This window comes from Podarcis filfolensis (genome assembly GCF_964270895.1).
Source record: "Podarcis filfolensis genome assembly, chromosome: 10".
Taxonomy (NCBI): Eukaryota; Metazoa; Chordata; class Lepidosauria; order Squamata; family Lacertidae; genus Podarcis; species Podarcis filfolensis.
In genome coordinates, this window is record NC_139612.1 from 37726801 (window position 1) to 37746878 (window position 20078).

The following is a 20078-nucleotide window of genomic DNA, read 5'->3' on the forward strand; positions in this document are numbered from 1 at the left end:
TTTGTTTTTTGCTTTAGGATTCATTTATGTCTGCCTATACCCATGGAACAATTAGTCAACAATATGTGAATCTTTTCAAACTATTCTCCTGACCATTCTGCATTTTTGCAGAATGCCATTGCCTGGCTTCTCTTGTATCACATTAAATGCAGGTATCCATGTGGGTAAGTAAACATTATGCTATTTGTAGTCAGCTGTCATTCATATTTCGTAACCTAGGAAAGCCCCATCTGCCCTATACTTTTAAAGCAGTATTTTACCACTATAAACAACCATATTTTCTCCCAAAGAATCATGGGAAATATATGGATTGAGAGTTATTAGGAGACTCCCATATTCCTGTCATGGAGCTACAATTCCCACAGTTTCCTGAAAAAAGAGGTTGACTGTTCAACCACCTGGACAACTGTAGATTGTAGAAGTCTGGAACTCAACTCATCAAAGCATTCTCTTTTTGTTTGGTGTATATGTTCTTTCTTCTGACTTCCCTTGCCCACTATGCCCAAGTTAAATTTACTAAGAGTTGTAATCTGGCATTAGTCATATTCAGAGTAGATATATTGAAACTGATGATCCTAAGTTAGTAATGTTAATTAATTTCAATGAGTCTACGTATGATCAACACTGGATACAGCCCTAAGTCTCAAGAAATATCCTTGATGTCTCTGTGCCATCCCCACGAAGCTTACTTTTTCTACCCTCATAGAGGAACACAGTTCTCCCTCTCCCAGTCCACATGCTGATGGGGGAAGCTAAAGCACCTGCTGGAACACCACTTTCTTCCCTCCTGTGTTTACATCTAATGAAGCCAGACTTGACACAGTTCAAAGGCAGGAGACAGCAGCTGCCAGACCCTCACTTTATGCTTTCTGACTGCGTTGTTCCTGTTGTTTTTGTGTATTGTGAGTGTGACTGGAAATGGGGTACATACATTTAAAATCTAATCTAAGTCCAGGCATCATTATTTGTTTTCTCCTCCTCTACTTTTGTCTCTTTGCTTGCTCTGTCTCTATGAATGTCATTGGTTGACATGTTCTGATGTCACAAGGTACCTGGGATAACAGTGTGTAGTTCCCCACTTATTTCTTTCATAGTGGACTACTGAATGCATAGAATGGCATGGGGAACCATCATAATTCTGTCCTAGCACATGTTCTTCTGGTTATGTGTGGAGGTTGAGTAGAAGGGCATTATAATGTTCCATTTTTGTAGAATTGTGTTTCACAACTTTTATGCTCTATTTCCGCATGCCTTTAAATGTATTATCCATTTTCACATTTCAGGATATGGTGGAATAAAATGTTTCTCTTTTCAGGAATAGGAAACACGGCGTAGCCTTGACATCATGTCACAAACCAGTTTACGTTTTACATTTATATCTGTAATTTATCTGCTTCTATATATAGTTGGCCCCATCTAGCTTTTAAATTAATCTGCCTAATGAGAAGCTCAACACATTCTAAAGGTTGAATACCCTTTCACTAACTTATAAGGCTATTAATGGCAAAAATAATAATCTTTCAAAGGCCTTTACTAGAAGACATGTACGGGAAGACATCATGCATTTGAAGCCCATTCAATGCACATTTAAAAGATGTGATTCTGTTGCCCACCCCCAGACTGTAGTTTGTTCAGAGTGTTGAGAATTGTAGCTCTGTAAGGGGGAAACTGCAGTTCCCAGGATTCTTTAGGGAAAGTCATGTGTTTTGAATGTGCTTTCAATGTGTTGATCTGCCTGTAGTCTTATGTAGCCTATCTGATGAACACTCTACATCAGGGTTGGGAAATTGTCTTCAGCCTGAGGGCCGCATTCCCTCTTGGACAACCTTTTAGGGGCCACATATCCATCCTGTGCTGTGTCGCAGCCAAAATTGGATGGAGCAACATATTTAAATGGTGCCTTTGTACAGTAGGCTAGTTTCGACACATACTTCCACACACCGCTCTATTCTTCATCCATACATTGTCAGAGTTTGACACATTCTAAACCAGGCAAAATCACCCAAGGAAGGTGAAAAACAGGGCAAGGGAGGGATGTGTTTGGAGAGGGATTGTGACCTGGGGAGAGACAATGGCCAGATAGTTCCCTGTTCTACATGAAAAGGTCTATATGGAACAAGCGTAGGAGAAATGAGAATGTGTTCCCATTGCCAAGGCAACCAGGGCACCCTAACACATTTGAATGAACATCCCACCAAAATGAATTCTATACAGGAGAAAAACATCAGATACATATTTGATAAGCAATCAAAGGCACATACCGCATTTTTCCGCTGAGTTTTTTTTGGGGGGGGGGAATTGCCTAGACTTCTTGAGCCTTTTTTTGGGGGGGGGGGTGCCGAAAATCGCTTACCTGCAGGACCGCCACAGCCAATCACATGCACATCGACAAAGCCACCAATTGTATGCCTGCTCACCAAAAGCAAGCACCAGTCACCCACCTAATTGCCGTGGCAGCCAGTAGCCAGCGGACCTTGCCGCACCTACCAATCACCCGCAAAAACGCCACTGACAATCTCCTGCTACTGGCAGCCACCAAACGCCCGTCCCACCTCTCCACTATCCATGTATAAGACGACCACCAATTTTAGTATTATTTTTTAAATAAAATAAACTTGTCTTATACACAGAAAAATATGGTATGTCATTGTTCTGCACTGCATGAAGTTCAGTGGGTTGCATATTGAGATGCATATCCCTGCATATCAGTTACCTTAGCAAGGCAACCCATTTCTGCTTCTTCCACAAGCAGTAGCATTTCAGATTGGGGAAATGATGGAGGTGGGAAGCTTATTTAAAAAAAAAAATAAAAGGAAAGGAAAGAAATACTCTTCTAAAGCATGGAAGATGGCTTTCTCAAGTGATTTCATATGCCCCAAATGGCAAGGTGAAAACAGAACTTCACAACACTTTTAACACAGCACTAATCTGTAAGAAATAATTTGAAAAGTGAGGTGGGGTGGGTGAGACTTCAAATTTTGCACAGTGATAAATTGCAATATGCCATTCAATCCATTTCACTTCCAAGGTGCCTTTGTTTTCCTCTTACCAACACCAGATCTGGAAAAAGCACTTGTCAGAAATAAAGACATAGTTGTGATTCATGGAGATTTTACAGAATTCTTTTTATGTTCCAAAGAATATCCACAAAAGAATATTCCTCCTCGATCCAACTTCTTTCAGACAGGAGACTCCTTGATTAGGATAATTAGTAAATACTAGACAACTTCTCTTAGTTTTATCCTGAGATATTAACTAAAATTAGCCTCAGAAATAAAAGAATGACTGCATTAAAAAGCTGAAGTAATTGTGTATTCTTCCATTTAACTTCTTAGAATTCTTTCCTTCACACACGCACAAAGACTGCCGTAAGTTCTCCCTCCCTGCCACTCCAATTATTTTAGCACAATATTTTAATGAGGTTTGCTCTACTCCCAATTACAGACGTGTTGACTGTTGAATATTGTCAATCTAAGAGTGCAACAATAGTGCTTAACATTGGTATAGTGTTTTCAGGTGTTCCAAGTGTTTCACATCTGTTATCTAGGTGCGAGCCTTACAGTGACCCTGTCAGTATTATTACCCATCCTCCCTTAATAATAGAGACAAAGAGACGGAGTGATTGCTAAACCACTATAGGAGTTGCAGCTCCCTGGGGAGAATAAACCACTGAGCCTCTTGGGCTTGCCGATCAGAAGGTCGGCAGTTCGAATCCCCATGAGGGGATGAGCTCTCGTTGCTCGGTCGCAGCTCCTGCCAACCTAGCAGTTCGAAAGCATGTCAAAGTGCAAGTAGATAAATAGGTACTACTCTGGTGGGAAGGTAAGTGGTGTTTCCATGTGCTGCTCTGGTTTCGGTGCTCTGTTGAACCAGAAGCGGCTTAGTCATGCTGGCCACATGACCCAGAAAAACTGTGGACAAACACTGGCTCCCTTGGCCTGTAAAGCAAGATGAGCCCCGCAACCCCAGAGTCATCTGCGACTGGACTTAACTGTCAGGGGTCCTTTACCTTTTTAAAAAACTAATAGCAGGACCTTTAACAAACTATAGTTCCCAGGATTCTTAGGGGGGACCCATGTATCTTAAATATAATAGTGCTTTAAATGTATGGTTTGGATGTGGCTTGAGTCTGGGACAGAGTGGCTTGCCTAAGGCTACCCTAGCAAGCAGAAGACAGAAATGAAATTTCTACAGCCATTATGTTGTGCATTTTTTCCCCATGTTGAAAGGGCTCTTCACTGTGTGGTGCCAGCTAATTAAAGGATGAATAAATTGCTAGGAAGGGACAGCATGTTTTGTGTGGGGAGGAATTATGCAAAACTTTTAACACCACCTTTTTAGCTCAGAACTAGAAAATAAAAAATGAACAAGTAACATTCTAAAGCTTGTTTGCTGTGTGTTAGTGTGTGTATGTGGTGAGGTGTGTAGAGTGGGGAGAAAAACCTTCCATTGACTTACTTAATTACTTCTTAAGTGGTGACAAAGATAGCAGAATGGAAAGAGAAATTTAAAATGATTTCCACCTCATTTTCCCAAGATTAACAATGTCATAGCCATGAATGAAAAACAATTCAGTGGTAGACAACCCCTGAAATGCTCCTGAATACTTAAAAAGACAGAAAATCAATGCAGCCCATAACTATTGGCACAGACATGTAATGAAGTGTAAAACTTTGGTGTAACAACAAATTAAAACAGCATTCATGTCCAGGCTAATGAAGAACATAAAATGAATTTTTCTTTGTGCATGAGGAGGGGGGAGGATATTATCCTCTCTCCTGTTTTTCTTTTCTGCATTAAGTAAAGAGGAAAAACACTAAATCAAAAATGTTAATGAGAAGTTAAGACTTATTATGATCCACAGAGCCTTAGCTCACCTGAGTATTGTCAGGTCAGTGCACATTTTCAATGAATAACAAGCTTTTCAGGAAGAATTTAAGAATGAATATGAAGAATGCCACAGGCAGGTTAATTGGGTTTGCACCTTGAAGTATTTCTTCCAAATTGGTTATCCACCCATTTTTCTTGCCTTTGATGCAGCACCAGGTTCTACGAGGAGGTGGAAAGCATCTTCAATACTGCCTGAGAGTAATGGGGGACAGTGCAAAGTGTTTCTGAAAATCAGGTTCAGACATTTTATAAAGACAGAACAGAATGAGTCATGTGTTTGTATGTAGTTTTACATTGTTGGAAAAAAAATATTCTTATAAACTTAATATGGCATATTTTATTTGGTATATACATTTGGGGAAAATATTTTTGCCATTTATTACTGTCATTTTATGTTCACCTTTAAATTGAACTTCTGACTGTGCAGGTATTATTTCTTCTGGCAATGGTACAGAGCTGTTTTCCTTGTTCTCCGCAGGCGCTTAGGATCTTTTTATAATCATCAGTCTGACTTGATGGAAGCTGTCCCACTATATTACCGAAACTAATGACCCCCAAACTGGGAAATTAGTGGCAATGTGTTTATCCTGTGTATATTGTCTGCCAGCTCAAAACTGACATGTGTTATGAGATACAGAGCAGGTAAAGCCACACATTTGATTTTTGATTTGATTTGATTATTTAATGTTTATACCACTTGATATATTAAAAATATCTCTAAGCAGTATACAAAAACTTAAGCAACGAGAGATAAACAAAATATTACAATGCAGTTTTTGCATTGACTGTTCCATTAATACAAAGCTACTGATATATTCACATGTAATTCATTTCCCTTCTGATGTCCACTTCCTCCAAGCGCACCAGCTTGCCCCCATGATTGAGGGAGGCCAGGGCCATGCGATGTGGGAAACACTAAATGGTGTTGTTCCTTTGGGGCAGCACTTTGGGGGTGAAATGGGGCTGTGGGTCAGCCCCCTTGTGCTAAAATTATGGTTTTAACAAAGATGGGGTTTTAACCTGGATGGATATTTTATTGGGCGGTGGGGTTGCTTTCCATTATTTTTTAATGTTATACGTTAATTTGGATTTTGTATCTGTTTTAATTATTTTTATTATGAGTTTGGTACTTTTTACATTGTACTTTATGTTGTGGTATAGGGAAGTACAGTGGTACCTCGGGTTACAGACGCTTCAGGTTACTGACTCCACTAACCCAGAAATAGTACCTCGGGTTAAAAACTTTGCCCCAGTATGAGAACAGAAATCACATGGTGGCAGCGGGAGGCCCCATTAGCTAAAGTGGTACCTCAGGTTAAGAACAGTTTCAGGTTAAGAACGGACCTCCAGAACGAATCAAGTTCTTAACCCGAGGTAACACTATATACAAATTATGATGATGATGGTGATGATGATGATAATGATGATGATGACGACGACAAAATTATTGGAGTGTGAGCCTATTTTTTTCTGGTAGCATCCAAAGGAGATTGATAGCTTTGCCTATTAAAAGGTAGCTATTTCCATGAGCTCCTTAGTTTTATTTGGAAGTTGGCTCTACGTAAATCAAAGAAAGTTGCTCCCAAGTAAATGTTACTGCATCTGGTTCTTCTCTCCCCAACAAGATACTGAATTGCATCCTTTTCTCCTATTACAGTGGTACCTCAGGTCACAAACACCTTGGGTTACAAACACTTCGGGTTACAGACTCCGCTAGCCCGGAAGTAGTATCTCGGGTTAATAACTTTGCCCCAGGATGAGAACATAAATCGTGCGGCGGGAGACCCCATTAGCTAAAGTGGTACCTCAGGTTAAGAATGGTTTCAGGTTAAGAACAGACCTCCAGAACGAAGTTCATAACCAGAGGTACCACTGTACTATTATAATTCAGCAGACTTGGTAGAATGTTTATTCTTTAGAATTGCATTTTCTCATTATTCTCATTAAGCTTTTAAACAATACAAGGCTGACTGTTCTGCTCATGTGTGTGTTACAGGTAGTTCAATAGAGGCAAGCTGCTGACAAATTAACAATGGGTGCCAACCAGCTATATTAAAATCCATTGGAGCTTTGCACACCCACACTATCAAAGCTTATGTTTGGTAATACCAAGCTCACTTTTTAAAAAAATATAACTGGCTGGAAACAGCGGAGGAAAAGATTAACTTGGGATCAGATTTTTATTATAACAACAGATTGCCTTGCTGTCTTGTAGGACTGTAACCAGCATCCAAAGTATGCTGAAATCAATAAATGTCTCCCAATTTAATTCACTAAACTTGGATCACTAAATATTTCATACTAATTTCTTTCTGGGAGACAGCAACACTGCAGATAATTGGAACACTCCTCTCTACTCTCAATCAATGGCAAAAAAACTAATAGATTATTCTACGTCTAATTGCCCCATAACCATAAGCACAAACCTCATAAGCAGAAACTCTGACCAAAGAAAAGGCAGGGGAGGCAACCTGATGAAAATGTGGGCAGTGAGAGAGAAGGGGAGAGAAAGTATGTTGTTAAAAATGTTAAGATCAACAGGAAGGTTTTTTAAAAATACTTCAGAAGAATGAGATCAGCTGAAAATACTGTTTAACTATTAGGTAACGTGAGAAAAGGAAGGATCATGAGATTGCATATGCTGAATAGAATCTCATCTCCCTCCATCCCAGTGCTTTTCCCCCCTAAAAAAATTGTTTAGGGGTACTCTCATTTTGACTCAAGAGAATTACCATTTTATAGTTTAAATCGGGAAAAATAAATACGGTAAATGGACAAAAGTTCAAAGATTCACAAAATGTTTTGGGGTCTGTGTACCCCCAGAAAAAGCACTGCTTAGTCCTATAGGGCACCTGCATTGGAAAGAGTTGCTTCTCTTTGTGTTACAATCAAGATAACTCAGACCCCAAATTTCAATAACACTGGATTATTATTGTTTGACACTTGCATGAAATAGCTTTGTTCTTATAATTTGGTATCAACTCAAATTCATAAAGGAAACTTACAACCAAATTTCATACTTTAAAACTATCATTCAAAGTGCATCCTTGAAAATAAATATTCAAAATACGAATTAAAAAATATTCAACAGAATCACTCTGTGTACCAAAATTTGTGGCCCAAAATTTCATAAAAACAATTTCCATTTTTATAATATTTCCTCAAACACAGCCCATTTACCATGGCATAAAATGTTTATTTCAGCCAAGGCACAGTAGGATGGCCAGAATGAATAAGATTACATGCACATTTTATGCAAAATAATGGTGTTGAAAGCCCTCCATTTCAATTCTGTGTTTCAGATAAAAATCCCATTACTATGTACAGTGGAATTCATATATCTGGTCTGAACATTCTTCAAGAACTGGCCTTAAACCACAACAAAAGCAACTATGAAGTCCAAGCCCCAAACACTGACTTGTTATTTTGTCAAAATATCAAGGATGACCACACTGTTATTCAAAAAATGGATCCCATTTTTGTAATAAAGAATTCTACTCAACAATTCAAATACAACAATCATAGCTCCATTCAAAATCAGTTAGGAATTACATCCAATGCCATTACTGTTGAATAGATGTCACTAGGACAGTTCAACATCTTGACCTGACAGCATGTAATGATTCAGATCCCTTCGTAAAATCAAATAAATGGCTTTTGTCTAGAGCACAAAACCTTTTTCTCAGTACACAAACCTATGTTTTCTCTATTCTGTTTTAAATAAAGTAAATCATTTACATTGTTTATTTTCATTGCACCTACAATGAAAGGGGCATGCAAAGCCAGAGCAAATCTACTATAATTAATTCAAAGTTCCAGACTATATTTGTATTCATAAATGTTCCATAAATGAAACATGTAAATAATACATTAGAGGGCATGTAAAGGAACCAACACAAATAGAAAATGATTTTGTTCAAAACCTTTATGCACTATGTTATTGAAACTCCCTGTGAAATAATTGAAAACAGAGCAAAAAGAGTGATGATCTTACATCTGTAGATGCTGATATAATTATAGCCATTGAAGTATAAAGTTATTTTAAATAGCTAATAGAACATCATAGTCAGCTAATTATAAAAAGAGGCAATTTTCTTCATTAAAAAGCCATAGCATTTCCACAATAGGCAGCAATTAAATAAAAATAAAAATATTGCCAAAGAGTCTCCAATGCAAGAATTTGCTATGCTAGTAAATAAATGGTAAGGGTATAGCAGTTCCACTAAACACAAAATGATGATAAATGTGCAGGGACAGTGCCAATGAATTGCATACAGATATGCTGCCATGTCTGGCACAAGGCCAGCAGAACTGGAGTTTTCTACTAAACTCCAACATCTGAGCATTCAAACAACACATACAGATAGCTTATCGTACTGTGAGAATGGACTGTAAACCCTAGGAGCTGCTACCATCCCAAATGAGCATGCAACCATCTTCAGTGCAATCTATCCTACAGTGTGTTTATACTGTGCCACCACCAACTCTTGCCTTCTCCATCCTGGTATGCAGCAGTGACTGAGCTAGAGGGAGGTCAGGTGAGCAGCACAGACCCACCATGCTATCTGGTACTGGATGACTTGCCCAAGGCCATCTAAGTATAGCATGGATTAACTCCCTGGCTCCAGTACTAGATCTTGGTTGAGGCAGTGGCATACCAACCCCTGCCGGCGCCCTATAAAACTATAAAACTACTAATTAATAGTGCTTGATCTTCCTTCTGGGTCTCTGATCTCTTTCACTCTAACCCACATCTTCAACAAAATTTCTCACACTCACTGAAGAAAAATATGTCAGCCATATGAATGAAAAAATTGTGGAGGTCCCGGAATACTGCAGTGAACTGGTATTCATCTATGCTTGGTGAACTGTGATTACTGCTACTCCCACATAACCCTTTTCAAATGATCAAGAAAATATTCGATGTGAGTTCCCTGCACAATCATTTAGAAGAGCGGAGACATCAGAAATAGAAATAGATTTAAATTGGTTAGATAAGCTGATATGAATTATACATTTAGCTACTGTATGCTTTATTTCAGGTGGGTAAAATTAAATGTCTAAGGTTTAACTTCCTGAAAGGTTTTAATTAGAGCTGGTCAAATAATCCATGGAAGTTTAACCACCTAATAAGTTTTAGACTTTGTTTTGTTTTTTTGCCAAGGGTTTTGTAGAAACCAATGCTGTTTTAATGATCATTTGAGCATGCATACTATTAAATTGTTCTAGCATGAAAAAAAACACAGTTCACTCAGTCACCAAAGTTTTACTGTTAAGCCAGAACAGCATCTCAAAGAGGCCCTTATGATTAAAACGATAATAATACATTAACAAATAGTTAGATAATTCTTATTTAAGAGTTACTGGAAACTAAGCTCTCTTGGCACTATGAACCAAGCTATACGCAGGAGAAAGTGAAAAGCAATCTGGCTATATGCACCAGGGTTTGCTCACTAAGAACTAACTGGGCTCTTTCCATGCAGCTGGATTGATCCAAAGTCATTGTTATCGTCACTACATTTTGCAACATCAATAGGTGTTGGCATTCATACACATTCAACAACTTTATTTCAGCATACAATATCCATGGAAATCTTGGAAGAGGGCAGGTTGTGAATCTTTTTCCATATTCACTGAAACAATCATTAAAACAGATTCACATTGTCTTAACATCTGCTGCACGGACAATATTTAATAAAAGTGGGGGGAACTGTAGCTCTTTCTCTATACTTGTACTAAAGTCCTCTTTTTCTTTCTCTATATTTGTACCAAAAGTCTGAAGAACACTTCCTTTCAGAGCTTGTAAGCTGCCTCACCAACAGACGTCATTCCACTATCCTGTTGACTTACAATTCATCTACCAAGGGATTAATTTACTTGACATTAAGTTTAGCTCTAGAGGCTAAATATTGGAGCCTTGATCTACTGAGGGAAGAAACAGACAAACCGAGGTTGTGGTGAACAAAGAAATCAATGAACAGTGCTGTAGAGAGATGCCATAATGAACCAGCTGGTTACAATGGCCTACAGCCTTAGCAGGCATCCTCAGTACTAACAGCATTAAACTCCACACCGAAGAAAATGAACTGAAGTCTATCCAATTGAATAGAATTCTTTGCAGGATTTCCATTTTGCAGTGGGCGGGGGCTATGGTCAGAGAAAAACAAATTGGAAGTCACGATAAGCCATATATTGGATGCCTAGCCAGGATAAAATATCTCCCCCAAGCTGAATGGAATTATCCCAAAGAGGACTGGTGCTGGGTTGATACTGGGGTGCCTGCCTATAGTGGAACGAACAAACAAACTGTCTTCACTGAAATGGTTGTGAGCTAATTCACTTCCAGAAACATTCTGCTGTAGGAAGTCATTTTACTCTGCCCAGAACTGTGAGCACACAGCTTCCGATTAAGGCCTGTTAAAGCAGAAACCGGGCTTGAAAATAAGTACATCTTCTGTAGTGTAAATCAGGCAGTTCCAGATGTTGAAACCTGCTGTCAATGCTTTCAGCTCCTCTTCCCATTATCATATACGAGCTGCATCTATGGCTTGCCCCTGCTGCATCCATATTGTCGTTTATGGTACTGTTATGTACAGGCATCACAATGGGCTCAAAATGTAAATATGGTAGGCAGTTAGAAGCAAGCACAGCAGCTCAGGGTCTGGATCCAAACACATGTGCTATCCCCCCCCACACACACACCAGGGAACAATTTCCAAGCATCAAAATAATATACTTTAAAACAGGAGTATTATATGTAAGTAATGTAAATGGGAACACATCATTTATGTTATTTATGTAATTCTGGAAAATCAGGGAATTTTGTCACATTAACTTGATAATGATTATGATTACATTTGTATTACATCTTTCCTCTGTTACATTTCTATCTCACTTTACTTCCAAGGAGTTTCAGGTAATATGCATAGTTCTCTCCCTTTCTATTTTATCCTGTTATGTACATTAGGCTGACTGTTAGCTCAGAGTCACATACTGAGCTTCATAGCTGAGTGGGGATTTGACCCCTGATCTCCTAGGTCTTAGGTTCACCTCTTTAATGGTTATCGTACATTGGCTACCGTCAGGAACATGCTTTCCAGACCCCACCTAATCCCTTGGCTAGTTTCCTCAGTATATCCAGACACCAAGCAAAATTTCAGCCCCAAGTAGTTTATAGATCTTCAGGCTGGAGATCTCAAAAATCCTCAAATAAGATGGGGTATTTTCATGTGGTGAGTCTGATGTGTGTAATATCTCCACATCTTGCCAATAAGCTCCTATTAAAAACATAAGGTGGATCTATCCATGCATTCCTTAAGCCACCTGAATTAGTTAACCAAGTTTAAGGTCTTTTTTTTAAAAGGGGGAGGGGGCAGCTGTGTAGCTGTGGAGATGCAGGGCATGCCAGCCAGCCAACGAGAAGATAGAGTATGTCCCTTGTTCAAAAAATCAGGTGGTGGGTTTCTCTTCAAGATGACATATCTGAAGCTAACACTTCTAGAATTTTAATCCCTAAGTTGACACTCTTATTCACTTCTGTGATTGGCAAGGCCCTGACAACCTGTTTTATAACACTGTTTGTGTTATAAATGTCACCTCAATTAATAAACAGTTTATAAATTAAAGCAGAACACACATTGATATTTATTAAAGTAAACATGACATATGCTTTGATGTACTATTTCTCACCTTTTATTTCAGGTATCACAGAGACGGCAACATCATTTAAATATATTGGCTCTGGAGAATTTATGGTCTTGTCTTTCACTGACTTCCAAAGACATAAAGCAAAACAACAACAAAAACAGTGCAGCTCCTTTGAGTTATGAGAACAACAAATTTTCAACATATCAAGAACTCTACGATGACAGGACAGAATAACTTGTCTCCTTATCTAGAATTTATTACTCACAGTTTCATCCCTATACACAATGGAACCTCTGTGTCAGAAATATTCAGAGATGCTCCATAGCACTATATCTGAAATGCTGCTTAAAGCATATTTCTGCTTATCTTTCAGCATCTAAACATATGAAATAATGTGCCCCCAAAGTCACTAAATGCCTCATAAATGCATTCTGTCTTTATAACCATTTTTTCAGGGCAAAGGAAACCAAACAAGATGAAAGACTTTGTCCTGGGAAACATTAGAAGTGTCAGACCTTTATTTCCTTAGCTGTATACCTATTTAGAAAGTACTGTCAGAGATACTTGTTTATTAACTTTCCCTCGTTCATCTGACCTCTGGTTAGTTGGATCACTGCTGCTTACTGGAAGGTTAAGGGACAGGACAAGGCAGCAACAAGGTTGGTGTGGTGCAAATGCAGCAGAGTCAGCCAGGTGCTCTTCCCAGTGTGTTTGCACTATGGCAACTTTACCACTGCCTCTCCCCTCCCCGTTTACCTCCCAGTAAGTATCGGTAAATAACCTGCTAGAGATCAGTGAGTGATGCCACCACACCACACCATCTTATACTGTCTGAACACTCTTCTGAAGAGCCACAAACAATAGCAAATCGCAGTGAGGGAGACTACAGATTTGTACCAGGCATGTTCTAGAGGTTCGAAGCACTGTTAGATAATCTTAGGAATGTCCCAAGAGGCCTGTGAAACTACATTTCCATCATACTTCTCCAGAGCTTAATAAAGGCTACAGAAGAAGCCTTTCTCAGTATTGCCACAGCTTTCAAAAACATTTTAGTAGGAAAGGGTAAGGGAAAACTGCTGCATCAGAGGAAGCATCTGTTTAACCCAGAACTGAAGTAATGCTGAGCTGATCCCAATCTCCTGTTTGTGTATACAGTGGTACCTCTGGATACAAACGGGATCCGTTCTGGAGCCCCGTTCGCATCCAGAAGCAAACGTGACTAGCGAAGGCACATCTGCTCACGGGCACGTCGCTTTTCGCCGCTTCTGCACACGCGCGTGATGTCATTTTGAGCGTCTGAGCATGCGCGAGCGGTGAAACCCGGAAGTAACACGTTCCGTTACTTCTGGGTTGCCGCGGAGCACAATTTGAACACGCTGAACATGAAGCATATTCAACCCGAGGTATGACTGTACTCAGCTCATCATTAGCTAGGAAGCTCCAAACTAAGTTTAGACTCCAGACTCTGCAGTTCTGATTTTTAGCTGCATCACTAGCAAAAAAATAATAATAAATGGTGCTGTCTGTCTTACATCACTTCCAATCTACCCAGCTCAAGCTACATGAATAACAAAGGCTTCTGAGACTTCTGTGCCCACACAGAGTTTATTGGAAATTTTCCAAAGCAGTTTTCAAACCAAATAATGTGTACAAAAATACATATACAAGGTAAAGTGTACATTAAAGTGCATATATTATTGAAAATGGGATGAAAAGTATTAGGGGAATTTTCATAAAAAAACATACACCTTTGACAAACTTCTGTGTATCAGGAGAAATTCACACAAAGGTGCTGATGGATTTTCATGAGGATGTTAAAAAAGATCTCAAACATGCAGAAATGTGGAGAATTGAACATTCAAAACAAAGAAAACCAGGGGGAAACAAAACAGGCAGATTTGCCCATCCCCAGTCAAACCCCAATCCTCTAAGAATAGATGAGACAAATTCAGGGAAGAGAGTTCTACCAACAGGTATTCACTGTGATAGCTAATCAGGTACTTATATATATATGGGTCATGCACTTCATAGAATCATAGAATTGTAGTGTTGGAAGGGAACCTGAGGATTATCTAGCCCAACCCTCTGCAATACAGGAATCTGCAGCTGTCCCATACGAGGATCGAACCTGTGACCTTGGCATTAATAGCACCACACTCTAACCAACTGAGCTACCCACTTCAAAGTACCAAATGCTAGAGACAAAAGACAGGACCAAGTCATGATTGTAGTACCATGTGTGAGAGCTTCCATGCTGATGGAAACACAATATTTTCTCCAGTTTTAATCAAAGCACATCACAGCCTTCTGAATGACAGCTAAGGGGAACAACACAAAAGGTATTAACCCCCCCCCCGAATTCTGTACATTGCTTACAATATAATGTGGGGGAGGGATCAAGTATCTGATATCACTAACCATATGTATGATATAGTGGTGGTCATGATGTATGTGTGTGTGAGAGAGTACGTTGATACAAACGTATGTATTATTTTCAGATGTAAAGCTGTATTTCACATTGGGTGGTAGGAACAGTCTCCACCATCCCTGTTATATATAATTCCTGAAAATGCATTATTGTGTGCCCTGTTTGCTCATTACATTCAATATTCATATCTGAACGTGACTCACCTTGACAACCTAGCCATAAGGCTGTGAAAAATGTAGATCTGAATCAGGGCCATTTCATTTCCAGCTTTCCCACGGCTGCAGAAGATTTAACAGCTGCATTGAAATAAACTCACAGAGTAAAATGCCGAAGGCTTTAAAACAGCCCAGGGGAAGGAATAGGTAAGGTATCCCATATATTTGGTTTTCCAATAAGAACACTATACAAACACTGTTGAAATGTGAATGCCATTATTTTAGGTGCCTAAAGATGGATTCAAGCTGTGCACCTCTAAACCTCACCATGCCTAATAACTGAATCCACCCTCATTCTGAAATAACAATATTTTGCCTGAAGCAATTCCCGTGTTTATAACTCTGTAGCTCAAGCAAAATAGAATTTTGAAATGTTGTAGGGTCAAACTCTCTGAATGGTTCAGGATAGGTTGAAAACTGTCAGCAGTATAATTCTGCGAGGTCAATTTTTTTAATCTTCATCTCCTCACATTCTTTGCACCAAACAAATATTCGGAGGGGTGGGAGCTGGTGGCACTATTGATCAATCAGGACATTCCTGAATTAAGTCCTGTTTGAATGAATTAAAATGCTTTCATTTAAAAACAACAGCAACAATTGTGATATATAGTGGTACCTCGGGTTAAGAACAGTCCTGCTTACGAACGATTTGGTTTAAGAACTCCACAAAATCAGAAATAGTGTCCCAGTTTACGAACTTTACCTTGGTCTAAGAACAGAATATGAATGGTGGAAGGGCACTGGCAGCAGGAGGGCTAATTAGGGAAAGCGCGCCTTGGTTTAAGAACGGTTTCGGTTTAAGAACGGACTTCTGGAACGGATTAAGTTCGTAAACTGAGCTACCACTGTATAAACACATAATCATTTTTTAAAATCCAAATTGCCATGTTTTTGACCATGTGAAAGACAGTGAGATGCGTTCAGCCATGCCACTGTTATATAGAATAATAGAAATGGAGAATTAGACGGGGTCCTGAGCATCATCTAGTACAATCACCTGAATGACATATGGCCATTCTATGAGGGAGAGTCAATCACCTTCCAATAGAATCCATTCCATTGCTGAACAGGTCTTACCACTAGAAATTCCTTCCATATGTTTAGTCACCCACACGCACAAACTCACAATCAAGTTTCCAAACAGCTCAGACAAACAACCAACCTTAATTCAAAAGACACAAGCTCACTCTTTTCAGTCTCCACCACCAAGCCCTCGCAAACACCCCTGTTTGCAAGTCCTGGTCAAAATGTCCTGGTCATGAGCTCCCAGATTTACAGAAGCATACTGAAATGGATAATGTGGCATTTCATATAACATTAGAATGATGTTCCAAGGGACTGAAATCAAAATACCAAATAATTCAGGAAAAACCCTACATATAATGAAACACATTGCATAAATGGTAAGGCACGTTTGTCAATGTGATTGATACAAATTTGCTGGAAATTGCCCCCAATAAAAGAGTCACAGGTGTATTCAGAAAAAGCAGAGTATGGAAAAATCAAAGTTGCCTTGATTGCTGACACAATGTAAACAAGATCCTCAAAGTAGTTCAGGACTCTGACACAATTTTGTTGCCACCTCACCTCCTCTGCCACCCTTCTACACTTCTCTGCTTGCTTTTCCTTCTTCCTTTAAGATGTTTTGCACGTCTTGGTTGAAACCCAGCAACAAAGGGGTTTCTATCTGTGATAGTTTTTTTCTTACCCACATTGCCACTCATGTTCCTGATGTGGGCAAGCTAAGTGAACCATGCTGAGGAATGCTTTCTGGTACTGCCTCTAAGGTGGGCTTTGGAGAAATTCCTTGAAATATAGAAAGTTGGAGCATTTCCGTGGCTGATCTGCCCCTCTGCTAATGTGGAGATACCTTGACTCTTGGGTCTACGTAGTTATTTGGGCAAGAGGGCTAGATCAGTCTCTCTTCTTATTTCCTAGCTTCCATAGCACTGGTTGAAAAAGGTGGAATATGCTGGAAAAGGCTGGTTCCCAGGGAAATGTCATCTTAGGTTCAGGTGACATCCCATTCTAGATATCTGCTGTGAAGGTAAATACCTACCTTTGCTAGGGAGCTCATTAAGCCTAGTGAATGATTTGAGACCAGGGGCATTTTACTCCATAGTATTGTTAAAATTAAGCAAGTGTGACCTGATTGTGGTGTGGATGAGAAGTCATTGAGAACACCAATAAAACTATGCTGAACTTTCCAAAGAAGCTTGGATTTCTACAGATTAAATAATAATGCTAATTAGGTAGGAACCTTTTGTTACACAGAGAGTAGGCTATTATTGTCTATTAGTCTAAAACATATTTTTTGTACTAATGAAATAGCGTTCATGAATGAAAATATGAAAGAACATTTGGGGGCTTTTGATCATTTTTCAAGGAGGTTAGAACACTTTCATTATTGCTGGGTACAAAAATGTCCTCTGACTGTTCCTTCTCCAAATATCCTTTGGGTGTTTCTTCCAAAAAGCTATATTCATTTCAAATTGCTTTCTCCCCCCAGACCTTATCACTTCCCCAACCCTTTTTGCAGCATAAAGCAACTCATTATATCACTAAAAGGTAATGCAATGTACAAGGTCACCTCTTAGTTGTATGCATATTTATGTGGGTGAACCAAACAACAAGAAACCTGATTTATGACAGAAAACTCTGAATGCCACCTTCATTAATGGAATTTATTTAAAAGTGAAGATCCTCTGTTTTGTTGAGATTTCTCACCCACCCTGTTCTCAAAGTCCTTACGTTTCAAAATATTTTGAAGAACCAGCTAAAGATCTTTCTTTTTTAAAAAGTAGGACCACTAATGGGATTCCTCACAATGAGTGCAAACAAAAACAAAAGTTCTTGAAGCACTTTTGGTGATCATCAAGGAATAATGAATGCCTCATTTGTGACGCAAATACAAGTAAACCTACAGATTAAAATTAAAATTCAAAATTGTTACTCTTCATTGATAACGACATTTTGAATAGGATAATGGGGAGGAGGTAACATCTCACATTCCAATGTATTAGTTTGGTTCGGACATAGAGAGCATTATAAGACAATGATTTGCCCCTGTTTGGGATTGCACTCTCTCTCCTTCTTCTATGGAATACCAGTGAGGAGGGGTCTGGAAGCATCCACTTCCATTTTTGTTTAACCAGTTTGTTGCATGATCTAAATCTGTGGTTTGTCTGAAACAAGACGACTTCAAACCATAAGGTTATGAAACTGGCTGGTCTCAACAAAGCATAGTTAAGTTTAAGTACCATTTTGACAGCATGTTTCATGGTGGTTGATTTAAAGGGAGAGCTGCCAATCTTCTTATTGTGGCCACACAAGGCGATGATAGGGATGGGGAAGAGTGTGAGCCCAGGAAAGGCATGACTCATTCTCATAATGTTAACAAAATTTAGCGTTATGAGCAAACACAGTTGTTTCATACACATTCTTGCAGCATGCTTTGAAATTGCCTTACTTTTGTAGAGGAGCTTAAAGACTAAGAGGAAAACCAAGTCAATGCATCAACTGATGTGGTTACTCAGACAATATCAGATAGATGATAGAATCACTGCACTATTAACTCTTGCAGAAAATATTTCTACTTGACTTTGTATGACTCCCCCCTGCGGCTATGCTCAATCCACTCTCTTTAAATTGCATTTCATTTTTTGATGAACAATGTCTGGCAGGGCCTAAAATGTGTGCTACTCAATCCTGTGGGGAAAATGATACACAAACTAAAATGAAATAGAATAACTCAAGTGAATACACACAGAGAGAAAACATCATATGTATGAAGCCCAGTTCCCTGTTCTCCATGACCTGGTCCAAGACTGACATCAGGAGTGAAGGGACCCTCAGCAAAAATGCTCTCCAGGGGGCTCCCTCTGATAGCGATGGACCCTTCTGTTTGGTGGGCTTCCAGTGTCCATGAGTGTTGACAGCAAACATCACCACTGTGACAAGGTACCTGCAAGCTACCTACCATTATGATGCTTGCACAATGCTCTGATATAGCATTCCACTGGGTTATCAACCAATCATAGGGAAACCTATGGCTTCCAATATTAGCAGACATCAACTGATAATAGCCTGGTCAATATACGTGTCCCAGAAATTTTTTACAAAGCAAGAATCCTGAGCTGAAGTGGGACATTTTGGACAGAATCAAGGCTTGAATACCTCTGGTCTGGCCATTGTGTAGAAATAAATCTTATTTAACACAAGAAATAGGCTTTTTAAGCTTTACTTGCAGAACTTGATTTTAAATGTTACAAAAACAAGATAATTATATATTGCAAAAAAACAAGCAATTAGTTTCAGCATTACATTTTTTTCTCACACTGATCCCAGTGTGAGGCTCTAAGCATGTTTACTAAAATGTAGCTTCTCTGCTAAAAAATATAGATACTGTGTCTATCTCATTCTCTTGCATGCTGGCAACTGACTACATGCAGCTTTGTGTTGCAAAGCAATCCCGTTTTCATGGACAAATGCTGATAAGATACTAAGGTTTCAACTTGCCTGTTGAGTCACAGACTTAATACCTGAGATCTAGTCACAAGGCATAGGCACAAGGTTGTCTACCACACCCAGTGGAACAATACTAGCTATACGCCTAAAATTTTAAAATAAAACATTTCATGTAAATTAAAAATTTAACCGGGATGTCAGACAGCAAATGGAGGGCAGGAGAAGGAGATGCATGGAGGCTGCCTGCAGGTGTCTCTCTCCCCCTCCCCCTGACTTCATGTTTAAATAGAGTTTAAAACCATAGTTAAAGGCTGTGCATGGTCCCTAATTTGGTTCAGAGCGAAGATCTGAGCCATGTCAGCCCCAGATCATTCCAGGTCAGATCAGGATCTCTCTGAAGTGCCAGATCAGGCCCTGTGTTGGATTAGAGG

The 20078-nt window shown here is 39.2% G+C and overlaps 1 protein-coding gene across 6 annotated transcripts in view; it reads right to left on the reverse strand.

Moving 5' to 3' along the window:
- Positions 1–20078, reverse strand: part of MGAT4C (MGAT4 family member C) — a 320040-nt gene that overhangs the window by 35442 nt on the left and 264520 nt on the right. Inside the window, exon 1 of one of the 6 annotated variants that reach the window (XM_083573468.1) lies at positions 15169–15197. The exons of the other annotated variants lie outside the window; for them this stretch is intronic. The gene's annotated coding sequence lies outside the window, so the exon portion shown is untranslated. Of the gene's footprint in view, positions 1–15168; positions 15198–20078 lie in introns of those variants that run through there. 6 annotated transcript variants of the gene reach the window in all.